The sequence below is a fragment of the Eurosta solidaginis genome, chromosome 3, assembly GCF_040869045.1.
Source record: "Eurosta solidaginis isolate ZX-2024a chromosome 3, ASM4086904v1, whole genome shotgun sequence".
Classification (NCBI taxonomy): Eukaryota; Metazoa; Arthropoda; class Insecta; order Diptera; family Tephritidae; genus Eurosta; species Eurosta solidaginis.
Window position 1 is genome coordinate 80,357,175 of NC_090321.1, and position 11,948 is coordinate 80,369,122.

An 11,948-nucleotide genomic window follows, 5' to 3' on the forward strand; every position below is an offset into this window, starting at 1 on the left:
ACATTCTCCCTATACAACAAAAATACTTGCTAACATATTTTGTGTCGTGTTCGATTGTTATATTGCAGTTTTTAATTGCGAAAAATGTTAGAAAATTTACCAACCAGTGGGAAAATTAATTTCACTTGCAAAGTGTGCCAACACCCTTAGCCAATGCAAATGTCAAATTCTTCTTATGATTTTTGCTACAAAATTTGGGAGTTGGCTATGTATACCCTGTCCGACCCAAAAATGTCCGCTAAAAACGTTGTCAATAACATTTTTCTTTTTCAAAAACTATTATCGACAATGTTTTTAACGGACATTTTTGGGTCGGACAGGGTATACATATGAAAATTTGTTTAGTAGGGCGGTTATTTTTTTGGGTATGTGTAGTGAAACTTTTTTGCCTGAGCCCATATCCTATCGAAAAATCGATGGTGCGATATCAGTTAAGTTTCGTCCATATAAATCGACCCACCCTACACATTATGTACACATATTTATTTCAGTGCTACCATGGCTCATTTCATCAGCTGAATTTATTTTTTTCATTTGACTGGAGTAGGGATTGTCAGAAGGAGATGGCAAACTCAAAATGAAACCATCACATTGACGATATTTTCTTACTACACGCAAAAGCTGCTAAGTTTTATGTTTTCATTCCATTCCATTCGTCTAACTCCAGTGCGCTGATTTTGACAAACTGAACAAAGGCATGTTGTTGCTGTAGAGATGAGGCAACCATATAGTTGAGCCATGAGCACAAATCACCTGCCCAGATTGCGTATTCACGAGTTCAAAATTCCTTCGTTCTGCGCATCTACGTCATAGTTGACTTGAGCGAACAGCTGATATGCTGTTTTTATTGCAAAATACAAGACCCTGTTTTTGTCTAAATTTATTCTATTTTAATTAATAATTTAATTGTTTAACTAAAATGTTTTTAACCGTAAATGTATCGGAGAAATGTATCGTTCTTATCGGTCAACTATAATTTTAACATATCTAAACGAACATCGCCGAAACTTCGCTCACAATTGACAACAAGCAAAATAATTTTAATTCTCGTACTGGTATGGAATCATTAATGGTTGTACCGATTTCTAAAGCATCAGCAAATCGACGTGCTGGACTCACTGCGCCAGGCAATTGTTTTCGCCTCTATAATGCTTGGGCTTACAAACATGAATCAGAAGATAATACTGTACCAGAGATACGGCGCATAAAGTTTGGGAATGCTGTGCTTATGCTTAAAGTACTTGGTGTAAATGATCCAATTCACTTTGACTTTTTAGATCCACCGCTACATGAAACGCTTGTCTTAGCTTTAGAACAATTATACGCTTTGGGTGCTCTCAACCATCATGGTGACCTAACGAAATTGGGTAGACGTATGGCCGAATTTCCAGTTAATCCAATGATGGGTAAAATGCTGTTTGCTAGTGAGAAGTAGGAGAAGTTTGGAAAAATTGTATTCCGAGTTTGAAATGCATATAATTTAGTTTGATTTCATACTCGGAATTCCAGACTTTGTAAAAAAAATAAAAAAAATGTAAAGCGCGATAACCTCCGAAGAAATCTACTGTACGAGAGATACGGCGCATAAATTTTGGGAATGCTGTACTTATGCTTAAAGTACTTGGTGTAAATGATCTAATTCACCTTGACTTTTTAGATCCACCGCTACATGAAACGCTTGTCTTAGCTTTAGAACAATTATACGCTTTGGGTGCTCTCAACCATCATGGTGACCTAACGAAATTGAGTAGACGTATGGCCGAATTTCCAGTCGATCCAATGATGGGTAAAATGCTGTTTGCTAGTGAGAAGTAGGAGAAGTTTGGAAAAATTGTATTCCGAGTTTGAAATGCATATAATTTAGTTTGATTTCATACTCGGAATTCCAGAATTTGTAAACAAATAAAAAAAAATTTAAAGCGCGATAACCTCCGAAGAAATCTAAGGCCGAGATTCTCTTCCAAGTTGCGTCGTGCTCCTCTTTAATTTCCCTACAAATTGGCCGGCGGGACCTACATATTTTATGCCGACTCCGAACGGCATCTTGTTACGGTCTGCTGCTACGGTATATGGCTGCGATCCCCTTGGGAGCGTGTTCACGGGAACACACCTAGCGATGTGGCAAAGGTTGCGATGGAAGATATCAAAAAGGAAGGGAACACACAGACCTGCCATCACGAGCACAAGAAAATGGATGGAGTTGTTTTTGCCAGCAGATAGGCACGAGGAAAAAGAAAAAGGAAGAAAAAATTGGGTCTTTGTCTTTTAGCACGAGGTTCCGGCCATGAAAGTTCAGCTAGATTGGAGCGAAAAGAAAAAAGAAAAATCTCCCAAAATAGGACAACAATAAGCGATTGTTTTGCACATAATACACTACGATTATTATAAAAAATTTTGTAGAACAGCGACAAGAAAGTCGCTTATCAATTAAGTTCATACGCTGATGGCCGAAAATGAAATTTTAACGAAAAGCACAAACAAAAAAATGCTGCTAATTTATGTGTGACCGAATCTAACAACACTCAATTGTGTGGAGAAAATTTAAAAAGGTTACAGCACTTTTCTTTGACTGGGGTAATACATCGATTCCCACACGCTCGGGTGAATTGTTGAAAGCAGTGGAAAAGATCAGTCTCCGGTAACAATATCATATTATCGCCACCAAGCATAAAACACCCATATATGAAGCAAATAACATAAGGACAATTGAGGAACGGCGGCAGCACGCGGCAGCGTAACCCAACGAACGTCAAAATTAGCACCAAGTCATCAAGTTCGTGAAGGTCATCACGAAGTCTATTGCCACCAGGTTCACTCGATCACCTCGGGCCAGAGCGCAACAACCACCAACAGTACCAACACCAACTACAACAACAACGTTTGAAACTGGGTGAGTCCGTTCCAACTCGGTGAAATTATATTATGTATTTATATCAAGTGATAAAATTCGTCACTTACAGATTATCGTTTCGAATTTTTGTAATTCATTCCAAGCACGCTTAATGAACCTAAAGACCCCTTTCTGTAACTCGATTCGAACATACGGTATATGAATTCGGACACTTTGGTGCTCTTAACTCTGTTGACCTGTCGGATAAGTGCAATGTAAAACCCGTTCTGTAATCTTGCGAGTAAGAAACATTGTTCTGTAAAGCTTGTGAAAGGTCAACACAGCCAAGAAATAGAAAACCTAAATTATAAAAGTTTGAGTTCTGCAAATAATTTTATTCCAGTCAAGTTACAGAATAGTGTCACTAGTACATATAGTACCTTACATTTTTGAATGTGTCACTCGGAACCATATTTTTTTTTATATACATACATGCGAAAGCCATGCGGATGGGTAATGCATTACACATTAGCGACATATGCCTTTCCGCGAGAAATTAGAATCTAGTCGCAACAAGAAATAGAGGATCTACGTCTTGGTGATCAGGAACAAATAAACTCTTTCTATAATTTTTTTTGAAATATTTCTTTTTTACTGCTCCACTATGCTGTTGCGACTGAAACGTCACCTGAAAGTTCATAAATAATTTTTCTCTATATGATCACACGGCACAAGTTAGTATGTGTCAACGAAGACTAAAGCTATAAAAGCTTATTAAATTGTTACGAGGGTTTTGCCGACCATATCCATTGGTGTGGCAATCAAATTTCCATAGACTCGAGATAAGACAAATGAAATGAATTTAATACAATTGAACTTGCTGATATGAGAAAAGTATAATTAACGTAATTGGATACAATCGAATGCAATTATAATAAATTGGAACTTAGAAAAAAAAAAAAAAAAATTTTTACTAAATACAATCCAAAAGTAAATTTGAAGTTTGGAAAACTATAATTTAAAATAGATGTGAAATAAGAAAATCTAATTAAATCCTAACAAAAGGAACATTCTAAGTTAGAAATAAGAAAATGTAAATGTTAAGAAGTCTGCAAACTCTGTAAGGCGGTCTGCGATTTACTATAGGAATTTTGAGCCAAATAACTACATTTTTCTTAAGGTATTTTTTTGTACTCCAGTGTGCTTCGCTTGGTTTCCACGTTATTTGCTATGTACAAGCATACCTATGAAATTAAAATCTATTCAGCAGTATGGAAATAGGTTCGAAAGAGCATTTAGATGAATTCCACATTATTTTCAGCAAATGACCTGTAAACCAGAGCAACAACCGCAACAATGTTATCAAACTTAGTTATAATAAGAAGGAATACAACTTCCTGTATAGTTTTTTTTTACAACAAAAAAAAATGTTATATGTACATACAGCTGCGAACAAAAGAATAGCAGTCGAAGATATTAAACACCTTTTATCAGTAAAAGAAGGATCATTTATTTGATAAGCTGCAATAAACTTGCAACCAAACTTATTTTAGAACCATCTAAAAACGTTTAAAGCCCCTAAAAGGAATTATTGCTTTGGCTTTACAAAGTAATATTTACTATTCATGTTTCTTAATACCGGGATCGAAATGAATTATGTCAATTAGATACTTATGTACAATTTCTTTGTTCGAAATTATTTCTTTTACTTCTTAAACAAGCATTTTATTCACCGTTTCCTCTGTAACTTAATGCGTACAACTTATTTTGAAGAAAGCAAATTTAGATAAAACTCAGGGTTGATTAGTATATACATCTACATATTAATTTCTTTAAATGATGGATTATAAATAAAAATTGTAATTAAAAATGGGAATGTTGGCATCTTCATTCTTCTAGAAGGCACGTAGGGTATACAGGTAAGGGGCCACCGAAATTTAGGTGCGTCGGTGGCCATGGTTATTTGAGGGTGGGACTAAGCACCGGGCGTCGCAACAACACCCGCGGCGCCCCTCTGTGTATTCGGCCTTTTTATTTTCCTTTCAGTTTTTGTTATTTTACTTTTCAGCTTTTTTTTTGATATTTGATTTCAGAGTAGTAACCGGTCATGTCCGGTTCGGTAATTTTTTCTTGCGTCAGTTTTTTTTAATTTTTTTTGAATTTGAATTTAAATTTTGGAATGTTAACAGTCTGTCCGTGACATCCGGTTCAGCCGGATGTTGTTTTATTTTGTATTGATAAGCGTTTTGAGTCGGTCTCTGCGCTTCTGCCAGGTTTTTTGAATTTGACAGCTGCTCGTTTTGACAGGCATGATAGGAACATTTTTCTGTTTATGGCGCAGGAACAGTAAGGTTGGCAAGGACCCGCCCCAGCCGACAATGACTAGCCACTGTGCACCAACACATCATGCCGACCGCCTTCCTTACTGCTTCCACTGTAGATGCGTTACCATAACAATCTGCAAGGCAGATGAGTTTTCACTGAGGGCCTTTCATGGCAGAAATACACCTGGAGCGCTTGCCAAACACTGCCGAGAGGCGATCCTGCTTAGATAAATTTTCTTCTAATTGAAAAACCTTATTTCTAAAATTTTGATGTTGCTTTGCCCGGGGTGTGAACCCAGGGCATACGGTGTGGTAGGCAGATCACGCTATCATCACACCACGGTGGCAGCCGTTTGCTAACAGGATTATTAAATTTGAATTCCGTAATTTTAGGTACAAATGTTCCGAAGAATTGGTATCAATTGCTGCGATGCTTTCTGTGAATAGCGCAATATTCTATCGTCCAAAAGATAAAATCATACATACCGATACAGCTCGTAAGAACTTCAATGATATGCATGGTAATCATTTGAGTTTGTTGCAAGTCTATAATCAATGGCTTGATACAGATTATAGCACGCAATGGTGCTTAATTATATTCAATATCGTTTATCCATTTAAAGAGGATCTAATAGCTGCAGTAAAGGAGCATCAGATAAAATACAGCACAATTTGAAAAATTAAAAACTTAATATCTCATCTTTTCAGATTTTAATAGTTGTGGCTGGTTTTACAAATCTGTTTTACAAAACCTAGACGTGTAGCTGCCATATGGGTTGCAGCGCCTATAGCTCAGAAATGGGCGAGGAATTGGTAAATAAAAGTTGGCTATAGTACTATCACAAAATCGGTATGTCTTGTTCGATATTAGACCCAGCTTTTGCATGTGACTGGTGCATGGAATTGGTGGAGGCAATAAGGGACGAGATAAACCGAAAATTGGCCAATAAAGTAAATTCAATCTATGTGTATGTGTATGTGAAATGACTAAACTTGAATTTTATTGTAACAGGTTTTATTAAATTTGGGTTTCTGCATTGCGCTCAAAGATATCGTATCGTTTAAAGATTTAATAATCCTACAGGGGGATGGCGTTTCCCATACATACATACCCTTGGATTCTTTGATGATATGTTAATACCGCCATCTGCATTACAACATCGTTCCCGGTTCGAGGAAACTTAACAAGCTTGGGTATGGTAATATCCACTAGAAGATAGTGCTAAGCATGATTTATTCGTGGATATAGGAGAACCAATCAAATTTCGTGTTTTACGTGAAATTTTCGAAGAAAATTTACCAATTGGACCACCAAAAAACAGACACGACAATCAGGTTCAGCAGCGGGCGCATCCGCCGGACATCCAGCATCTACACAACACACAGAAATAAAGACTCCATACCGGAAAGTGGTGTTTATAAAGAGATGTAGATATCAGGGTCGTAGAGAGAAAATCCGGGCCCGGGACTAAACCATTTACGGGCCCTCTATAAACAGTCCACTCATACATTTGATTAATTTGAATTAATGACGTCTCATTCATTAATCATTATTGATGGATTACTTAGAAACAACTTTTTGCCACATCAACTAAATAATTTTTGGACTAAGAGCTGAAAATAAAATTAACACAGAATATCTACTATTTATACTATTTTATTGTAACGTAGAAATAAAATTCTCTTTTAACAGCCACATATTGTTTCAAATAATATTCTCTAGTTATTTGGTAACATTTTAATACAATTCTGATAAATTTAATGATGATTATAAATTTTAATTATTCAATATAGAAGGTTCGGATATCAAAGAGTGGCTTTTTCGCTGCAAATTTTTTTATAATAATATCTGTAAACCATAAATACACTTGAACATTATCAACTTTAAAATAACTATGTTTGTAATTTATGTGAAATATCTTTTGATAGTTTTCTTTGTTATTCATTTTTTGATGTATAAAAATATTCATTGAAAAATAATTGTAAATTGTAAAACAACTTTTAAATATTAAAAAAATAAAATATTAAATAAAGCTTTAAATATCAAAATGTAACTGTTTTGCGAAAACGGATTCACACAAAGCGTGGCAAGTTCTGAAACTCGCTCTTGAGATGAACACGATCCATGAAAGTTTTTGATTCTTGAAAGGACGCTGAAGGAACGTTCTGCACTAGCTACAGTGACAGGTATAGTGCAAAGGATACGTAAAGCAACACAAATGTTGGGAAAATCGTATACAGATTTTGAACAAAGATTCAATTCTAATGGTGACAGACCTTTATCAAAATTTGCTTCGTAAATGTGTTCCAAGTGAATTATTTCGCATTCTAAGCTTTGAGAAATATCCGACTTGTATTTTTCGACAAATTTTGCTGCGCTCGCCCGAACCGTAGTTTCATCCATGTCTTCAAATTGCCACAAAAAGGAGAACGTCTCGCTCAAATTTCTCATAGCTGCAAGTCGTTTAGTAATGCCAGTGATTACCGAATCAACGATCACCAGGAATGTATTGTTTTAAAAATCAGACTCTTAATCATCCATAATCATCTCATTTAAATTAACTTCAGAACGTCTTTTGGGGTTTCTCTTTCGTATGTCTGGAAACTTTGGCGAGATGTTCAATTGAATTGGTTCCTGATCAACTTCAAATCAGCCAATAAGGCATCTAGATGTCGGACCTCAACATCTATGGTGTCGTCTCTAGCTTGGAAGACCACGTTTCTTTCATTAATGGTAGTCAGTATTTTGAACTAAATTGAGAACAGCAAGATACATTCGAACTTGTTGATGTATTTGAGAATACCGGTAACATCTCCGTATGCTTGCGCAGTCAAATTTGGTTTTGTCTGATAGACTATGAAGAGAGCTCGGTACATTTTTTTTGAGGATGTCCCATCGTTGTGGACTGCTGCTGAAAATAATAAAACATTTTTGTACAACTCCGAGGAAAGTACAACATTCTGCAGCATCAACACCACATAAACGTAGTGCTCCGTTGTAAGCTCCTTTCATATTGGCGTCGTTATCCGCACCCTTGTGCACGACAATCTTTTAATGGGATTTCATGTTTACCTAGAGTACGGCAAATTATATCAGCGATTTTCTTTAATTGTAAAATTTGTGCTTTCGAATTGAAATGGAGTTAGCGCAAAATGAACGTAGTCAACGTGACTAGGATCAGGCATAGCATCAACGGTAATAGCAAAATACTTGGCTTTCTTGCCTTCATCTAATATATGCCCCTATTACCGTTTACAACTCAACTCTGGTTGAGTTGAAATTTCGCAATTTGGTATTACAGATTACAACTCAACCTGTCAAAAAAAATTTCGGTTGAGTTGTCTAGTCTTACAACTTTTTGTGGCATTGCCGTTTACAACCTTGTGTTGGTGTAGTTGTCAAAGACGTCAAAATCTTACAACTGCTTACTAGCAGTTGTCTCATGCAATTTTGCAGTTGTTTTGAAAAATGTTACGTTTTAGAAGACGGTTCACCACCTAATTTTTAACAAAGATGTTCAAAGTTGGTATCAAAAGACACGTTTCGACCTCCGATTTAAGAATCCGAAAACAAAAATTGTAATTCTTTGCGACAGCATGACACTGCTAATACGCGTCCAAAAATATCGAGACGCGTATTAATCTCGAGAACAATAATCCGAAGGCGGAAAAGAAACATTTTATCTTTTTTCCGGAGATATTTGTAGTTGAAGTTGGCGATTTTCATGTGGTTGTTGTAATGTTGTTGTCTTTTTTCGGTTTTTGTTTAATGTCTTTTGAACGAGTTAAAATTTTTATTTTCCGCCTTCGGATTATTAATACTGATGCCAAGACGCATCGTTTAATACCTCTCTCGATATTTTTAGACACGTATTAGCAGTGTCATGCTGTCGTAAACAATTACCACAAAAATTAAAAATTTTATTTGTAATAAAATCTAATTTCATGTGGTTGTTGTATTTTGTACACAGCTATGCAGAAAGGTGTTGGACCCAACCAGAGTTATTTTTACGAATCGCGGCCAAAGGCCGCCAACGCAGAAAGATGTTCTGTGCAAAAAAACTGTTGAACGGGCCTCATATTTAGGACCCTCTCGGGCCATTTTATGGGTCTTTGTAAATATCTTTCGAAAGAAATAAAATGTTTAATTTCCGCTTTCGAATCCTAAAAACGGAGATAGAAACCCGTCTTTTGATACCACCTTTGATAAGAGTTAGATGGTGCACGGGCTTATAAAACGTTACCAAAAAAAAAGCAAAAAATTTAAAGCCAATAGTTAAACCTTTTTTAATCAAACAATAATCAACAATTTTGTACACATTTCTAGAAAAAACAACGTTTAAACGAATTACATTGAATAACTTTTTGACTTTAGTTGGACGAGGCTGGCCGCAGTTCGGATGCAGCCAAAATAGGTGAAATTATGCGAGTCCCATTGATACTTATCACTACTCCTGGGAATCCTATTTGAGTAAAATACAGTTTTTTCTGTTTGGGTTTAAATCTACTTCGCACAAATACGCTCCTCAATAATATCTAAAACCAGTCCAACACCAAAATCATTTCCACATCATATTTGATAGCTGCCGTCAGCAAGGAATCGGAGTATGGTGCATAATTTTAAAATACGAACGCGTATGCGGAAAAGGTCCTTAATTTTGTTTAGTACTGAGTAAAACGCTTCCCTTCAAATCTGCAAAATAACTTCATATGAAACTCATTATTTGTCACTTAAACATGTTTGGTAGTTCCAAGGAATTAGAATGATCACGCGAATGTTTTCCGTATTCGCGAAATGTCAATCACAAACATTTTTGTCATTATAAAATAGATTTCATATAATATTAATAAAAAAATCACATTTGAAAATGCTTAAATTTCTGCCACAAATTGATCAGCTGTTTATTTATCTGTCAAATCATCACTTTCTGAAGTTGGCAACTCAATTCAATTTCAACTGAAATAAGTTGTAATTCGTAATACCAAACAGGAGTTTAGTTGTCTTAAAGTTGAGTTGTTTTAATTACAACCCAACTAAGTTGAGTTGTAAACGGTAATAGGGGCAATAGTTTCCCTCACGTGCTTTGAACAAATACCTATAAACTCGTTCTGATTGTCTGGGGAAAGATAGTGAACTTGTAAACGTTTGTGCTGCTGTTGTGAAATCCTAACTTTCTCCAAATGATCTCCAAGTATCGGATCATAATGGCTTATGAGATCTTAGATGCCCAAAAAATGTCCATCGTTTCGTTCACCAAGATATATACTTTTGCCTTTGAAAGCTAGGCCCCTTTCACCCAAAAATAAAATAGTGTCCAAAATTCTATATAAAATTTCTTTCCACTTTTGAGTTTCAGTGATTAGCTGGTCATTGATAAGTGTATCAATTGTAGCCTCCTTTAGAATTGGATTTTGTAAAGATCGTCATTGAATATAACACTTAATGTGATCTTGAGTATTTTCGTGTGATGGCAGTTTATCGTATAGCTTCTTCCCTACCTGGAATTTCGAATATCCGCCAGAAAAACAAATTTTAAGTCGATGTAAAGTATTGGTGCTTAACAGACGACATGGCAGGCAATAAAAAGCATTGCTACTGGAACTCCACACTAACCAGTCACGCTCCACTTTCTCTCCATTTAGCAAGATTCTGTTTAACAATAAGGTAGGAAATGCCTCGTCATGACAATCACGTGGAAAAATAACAGGACACTTTTGATGACCTCGACGATTTATTTTGTTGACTTTTTCAGATCGCAAAAACTCATTATTCACGGTACCGATATCGGAGTCGTTTAAATAATCTGGACTTTGATACAGAGTTGGTGGTATTGTTGGAAGACTTTTTGAAGATGAACCTTCATCAGTGTCACCACGAAAGCTTTACGATTTCGGATTCATGTAAACATACATTTTTGTTTGATGTTTTTATTCTCTCCTCACTGTTCGAAGGTCCAGGCATAAAATCATTATCAATATTCGTTTCTTTTGAAATTCGGCTTAAAATTTGCACATCGAACAACTAAAGACTCTCCTGAATTAAAAAAAATGGCTTAGTACCTCTAAACCCCGGGCCTTCTGAGAAACCCCGGACCCGGGGGAACCCCCCATTCCTCCTCCCCTCTCGTTGGGCCTGGTAGATATATTAATAATCATATCATGTATCAAATTTTTAGGCTGCTTTTAATAATTATAAAATATTTATTCATATTGCATATTTCTTTCGAAATCTTTGGGAGTGAAATGCGCTTCACATATGCATGCTGTTTTGAGATTCACTACGTCCTTTCGGTGGCAAAAATTAAGCCATTTCTTAGCCACTACTGCATCCTGAGGATAATGGAAAAATATCCATTTGTTTTCACTGGTTTTCTTGTTGTTATCACACCCAAACACATAACAATGCATTATTAATATAATTATTTAATTAAAACTTTAACAAATATACGTATATCAAAGCGCGGCTAAATAAAAATGAGCAATTGCTACGTCATCAAAAACAGCTGATCTTTTGTTTACATGCGCAATGCGCAATCTTCTTGTGTGATTTGTGGATAGAGATTTAACACAAATCACACATACAAGATTGCGCATTGTGCCATTGTGAATGATTACTAAGTGTGATATCTTATCTCTCAACTGCCTGACAGGATGTTCAATATGGCTACTTTTTAGCGTTTTGACAGGGTGTTCAATATGGCGGCGCCTATCTTCAGCGGGTGATAGAAAGAGATACAGAATGAGACAGGGACAGGAAATTACAAATCAGGTGATCCAATCACTTTGGAATTTTG